This window comes from Poecile atricapillus, chromosome 6 (genome assembly GCF_030490865.1).
Source record: "Poecile atricapillus isolate bPoeAtr1 chromosome 6, bPoeAtr1.hap1, whole genome shotgun sequence".
Lineage (NCBI taxonomy): Eukaryota > Metazoa > Chordata > Aves > Passeriformes > Paridae > Poecile > Poecile atricapillus.
In genome coordinates, this window is record NC_081254.1 from 38,672,615 (window position 1) to 38,677,284 (window position 4,670).

General features: G+C 49.2%; 1 long non-coding RNA gene across 2 annotated transcripts; it reads left to right on the forward strand.

The window, feature by feature from the left end:
• The first annotated feature begins 787 nt into the window (after positions 1 to 787).
• Positions 788 to 4,213, forward strand: LOC131580316 (uncharacterized). Of its 2 annotated transcripts, XR_009277843.1 has the most exons (5): positions 788 to 992; positions 1,148 to 2,286; positions 2,366 to 2,409; positions 2,498 to 2,542; positions 4,110 to 4,198. It is a non-coding gene; the product is annotated as an uncharacterized LOC131580316 (long non-coding RNA). The 2 variants fall into 2 exon arrangements; XR_009277842.1 differs by having other exon boundaries at positions 788 to 2,286; positions 4,110 to 4,213.
• Positions 4,214 to 4,670: the final 457 nt, after the last annotated feature.

Sequence of the window (4,670 nt, forward strand, 5' to 3'; positions counted from 1 at the left end):
CCAGCCAAACCCCGGGAGCTCACGCCTGTGGCCCACCGGGGCCCGGGCCTCGGCACTTTTCAGCGCCGGAAAGACCGATAAGAACCCGAGCGAGGCGAGCTACACCACATGAAAAGGACTTTTCTTCCTAGACTTGCCATCCCATCGAACAGTGAGAGGCTTTATTATTTCATATTATTCAATTTCTGTTAAATAAACAGCTTTTTCCACTTCTTTCCAAGGAATTTTTTTTTTCCTTTCCTGGACCAGTTGGTAGGGAGGGGTCATTTCCCTGGGGAAGCCCCATTTGGAGTTTTCCTCCCTAATTTGCCCTAAACTAGGACACAGCATTTCAAGGGTTTAAAGCTGCATTTCAGGGTACCTCTACCCACGCCCCGGCCCCAAATATTTCCAACAGGAGCGAGTCCAGCAGGTATGTAACGGTAATGCCAGCTGGGAGTCTATTCTTTTTCTTATTTTCATTTATAATGGAGAGCGCCCTAATTAGAGGTCCCTATGAGACACCATTCATATCTATACTATTCTTCTCCACCCTAATTAATCACAGGGGGAGTGCTACTTAGTAATCACTAATAAATAATTATGTAAGTCCATAAATTATCCCACTTAGCCGGCAACACTGCTGAAACACAAAGTTTTGCTTCTTACCTTTTTTTTTTCCTTTGCTCCATTGCTCCGAGTAATTGCAGTAAAAAAAGAAAACACTGTCTTTTCCCAAAAAGTTTTCTTCTATGCAGAGCTCCTTACCTCAGTTTTAACTCAGAGGAGCCAAACAGCTACGGTCCCTCTGAGGGCTTTTATACCCGGTGGGATTTGCCGCCTCCCTTTTCCCAGGCAGCGTGGGAAAAAGAGGCGGGCTCAATTAGGGGTATATTAACCCCAGGCTGTGCTAAGGGGCATTATTCCCTCCAAGGGAATCAGCTGGGCTAAAGAGCTTGTCTCTCATTTCAGCGAAGAGGCTCTTTCAATTTACTCCAGCCTGCTTTTAGCAGGTATCTTTTGGGCATTTGAAGCAGCAGAGGTTTTGAAAACACCTTGAAGAAAACATTATGGAACACAGGGAGTATTTAAGTTCATGATTTTGGGTTGAGAGTTCAGGGGTGATAAGATGCTTTTATAATGATTCTTCTGTTTGGGTTTTTTTTAGGAGGATTGCAGTTTCCTGAAGTTCTAGGTCACGTCAAGTGCGATACTTCAGATTCTCTCAGCAGATTCATCGTGACACAAAAGGGAACCGCTGTGGCAGCTTTCCTTAGCAGCAGATTAGTCTCTCCGATGGATTCGCTTCGGAGAGATAAGTCGAGGGCTGTGGTCACAGAGGGGATCGAAGCAGGGTAGTGGGTTAGGATTCACACCGGTTAGGGTTTTGAGTCAGCTATGGGGAGGGGGAGGTTTGAGAACTGGCCTCTAGGGCCACGGTGAGGGAAAGGCTCACTTTGGCTAACAATGCTGAGGCGGGCAGGGCAGAGCAGTCCCAAGGTGTGTTGTCACTTGTCTGTTGTGCTTTCTGTGTCTTCCGTTCATCTCGTGTAACATGTCTCTTGCCTTAGTCCTCCCAGGAGCTTATGAGAAACCCCAGGTCCTTCCGGTCATCTCCCATCTTTGCGTTCCTCGGCCCGGGGCCGACGCCGGCGAAGTTTCGATTCGGGAGGTCAGACAGGCATCAGAATCGCATCTCTGTTCAGCAGCATCCGATCGGATGTCTTTTTAGGTCTTGTTCTCAGCTGTGTTGACAGCTGTATGCAGTAATCTTTCTTTACAGTGGATAAGGACTTGTGCCGATTCAAAGGCAGGCAGAGGCTTCCAGCCACAGGATTCTCAGGCATCCGTCTCCGCGGTTCTCGGAATAAGTCGTTCCGTTAGCATCTTTTTCCTCCGGGGTCATCCGAGCCCGGCGGGCTCGCCTTCGGTCCCTCCTCGGTCATCTTGTTCAGCATTTTCTCAGTCCTCGTGAGGACTTTCTCGTCTCAGAGTTTTCTCTCCCTGTCGTGTCCCCTCGTCTCACGTGTCACGGGTGTCTGGGGGTATTCGGTCCGGAACTGCTCTGCCCTGCCGCCCGGCCCCGTTGCAGGTGTTCAAGGACAAGTCCCGGGCACTTGTAATTGGAGACTTGTAATACGGGCTGTAGTTGGAGTCTAGGTAGTATTCTTATGTTGGCAGAAGGTGTCTGGAGCTGTGAAGTTACCCTGCAGCACTTCGACCTTTTTCCTAACTTTCTTTCAGATGCGGATGGATCGACCTCCTGGCAGAGCGCCTCGTCCCAGATGAGGGGATCCCCCTGAGAAGGTCGGTCACGGTTCTTCTTTTGCAGTGGGGCTGGAGTCGGTCACTGTGTTACAGCTCTGCTCTTTGTATTTTTTTTCAGGAAGTAAAGCCGGATAGCAGCAGTGAAGGTGAAGCATTGTGAAGGTGAGCCTCGGTTGGTGGAGAGAAGCAGTTGTTCTTGCTGGGGTCTCAGTTTCTGCTATAACTTTAATCCCTTGTTTTTTTATGTTAGGTGGTCTACTTGCAAGATATCCCAGCCCAGGATGCCAGAGGACAGGTGGGTGCAAGCTCTAAGTGTGTTTTGGTGTTTAAGTCCCTGGTTTGCTGATAATGTTTAGTTCTCTCAGATAGAATGAAAGAACCATATCATGAATCCCACCTTGTGGATCCTGACACGAATCGGTGTCACGGACAGGATTCTGAGAGACAGAAGGGGTTGCAGATTTGTCGTGCACTCAGTGTCGGGGGAAAGACGTTTCGCCTCAGCCCCCCTAGCCTGCCATGCCGGTGAGCAGTGTCTAGAAAGCAAGGGAGGCGATTCGAATTTCTCAAAAACTGCACACGCTTCGGTGCAAAGCACCCCACACTCATTTGAGGGCTCTGTCTTCAGAATTTTACAAGGGATATTTGAATGCAAGAGTTTAGACTGACTGATTTTTCTGTTTAAAGTACTTGTTTGCTGATAATGTTTAGTTCTCTAAGATAGAATGAAGGAACCACATGACAAATCCCACCTCGTGGATCCTGACACGAATCGGTGTCACGGACAGGATTCTGAGAGACAGAAGGGGTTGCAGATTTGTTGTGCGCTCAGTCTCGGGCAAAGACGTTTCGCCTCAGCCGCCCCTAGCCTGCCACGCTGGTGAGCAGTGTCTAGAAAGCAAGGGAGGCGATTCGAATTTTTTAAGAACTGCACATGCCTAGATGCAAAGCACCCCACACTCGTTTGAGGGCTCTGTCTTCAGAATTTTACAAGGGATATTTGAGTACAAGAGTTTGGACTGACTGATTTTTCTGTTTAAAGTACTTGTTTGCTGATAATGTTCAGTTTTCTAAGATAGAATGAAGGAACCACATGACAAATCCCACCTTGTGGATCCCGACACGAATCGGTGTCACGGACAGGATTCTGAGAGACAGAAGGGGTTGCAGATTTGTCGTGCACTCAGTGTTGGGCAAAGACGTTTCGCCTCAGCCGCCCCTAGCCTGCCACGCCGGTGAGCAGTGTCTAGAAAGCAAGGGAGGCGATTCAAATTTTTTATGAACTGCACACGCTTCGGTGCAAAGCACCCCACACTCATTTGAGGGCTCTGTCTTCAGAATTTTACAAGGGATATTTGAGTACAAGAGTTTGGACTGACTGATTTTTCTGTTTAAAGTACTTGTTTGCTGATAATGTTTAGTTCTCTAAGATAGAATGAAAGAACCACATCACAAATCCCACCTCGTGGATCCTGACACGAATCGGTGTCACGGACAGGATTCTGAGAGACAGAAGGGGTTGCAGATTTGTCGTGCACTCGGTATCGGGGGAAAGACGTTTCGCCTCAGCCGCCCCTAGCCTGCCACGCCGGTGAGCAGTGTCTAGAAAGCAAGGGAGGCGATTCGAATTTTTTAAAAACTGCACATGCCTAGATGCAAAGCACCCCACACTCATTTGAGGGCTCTGTCTTCAGAACTTTACAGGGGATCTTTGAGTATGAGAGGTGGGACTGAGTGGTTTTTCTTCTGTTTAAGTCCCTGGTTGGCTTGACAAGCTTTTGTAGTCCAAGATGGAATAAAGGAACCGCATCAGGAATCCCACCTTGTGGATGGTGCCAGTCATATTTTGTGTTTTGTCCGAGGTTCCGTGCAGAGAGGCAGAGCCGAAGTTTGCGATCGGCCGCACCGAAGCCGGCACGGGGGACGTCTCGACGTACACATCCTATCGAGGATGGGCCTTGTCCTATTACGTTACAAAAGGTAAGCATCACAGGTGGAAGTTGGGATCAGGGGAAAAGCATTTATAATCAGTGGAGCCAATTTGAAGTTAAGGTACCGGACAGGGATGTAGTGGGGTGGGCCCCTCTGAAGCCAAGGGAGAGGGTTTCTTTTCGAGCTCCCCAGAGCTTTTGCCGGGCAGGGCAGTTCCAATCCATCCTCTCATGCTCTCGCGTTTCACGTCGTCGGCCGTCTCAGCCTCTCGACGTCGTCGTGGATTTTTTTGTCCGAGGAACCGGCCTTCGCGTCCCTGCGGCTATCGCCACGTTCACCCGGCAGACATTGCCTGCGCTTGCCTCTGTAAAAAGTGCCTTGTGCTGTGCTTGCCTCTGTAAAAAGTGCCTTGTGCTGTGCTTGCCTCTGTAAAAAGTGCCTTGTGCTGTGCTTGCCTCTGTAAAAAGTGCCTTGTGCTGTGCTTGCCTCTG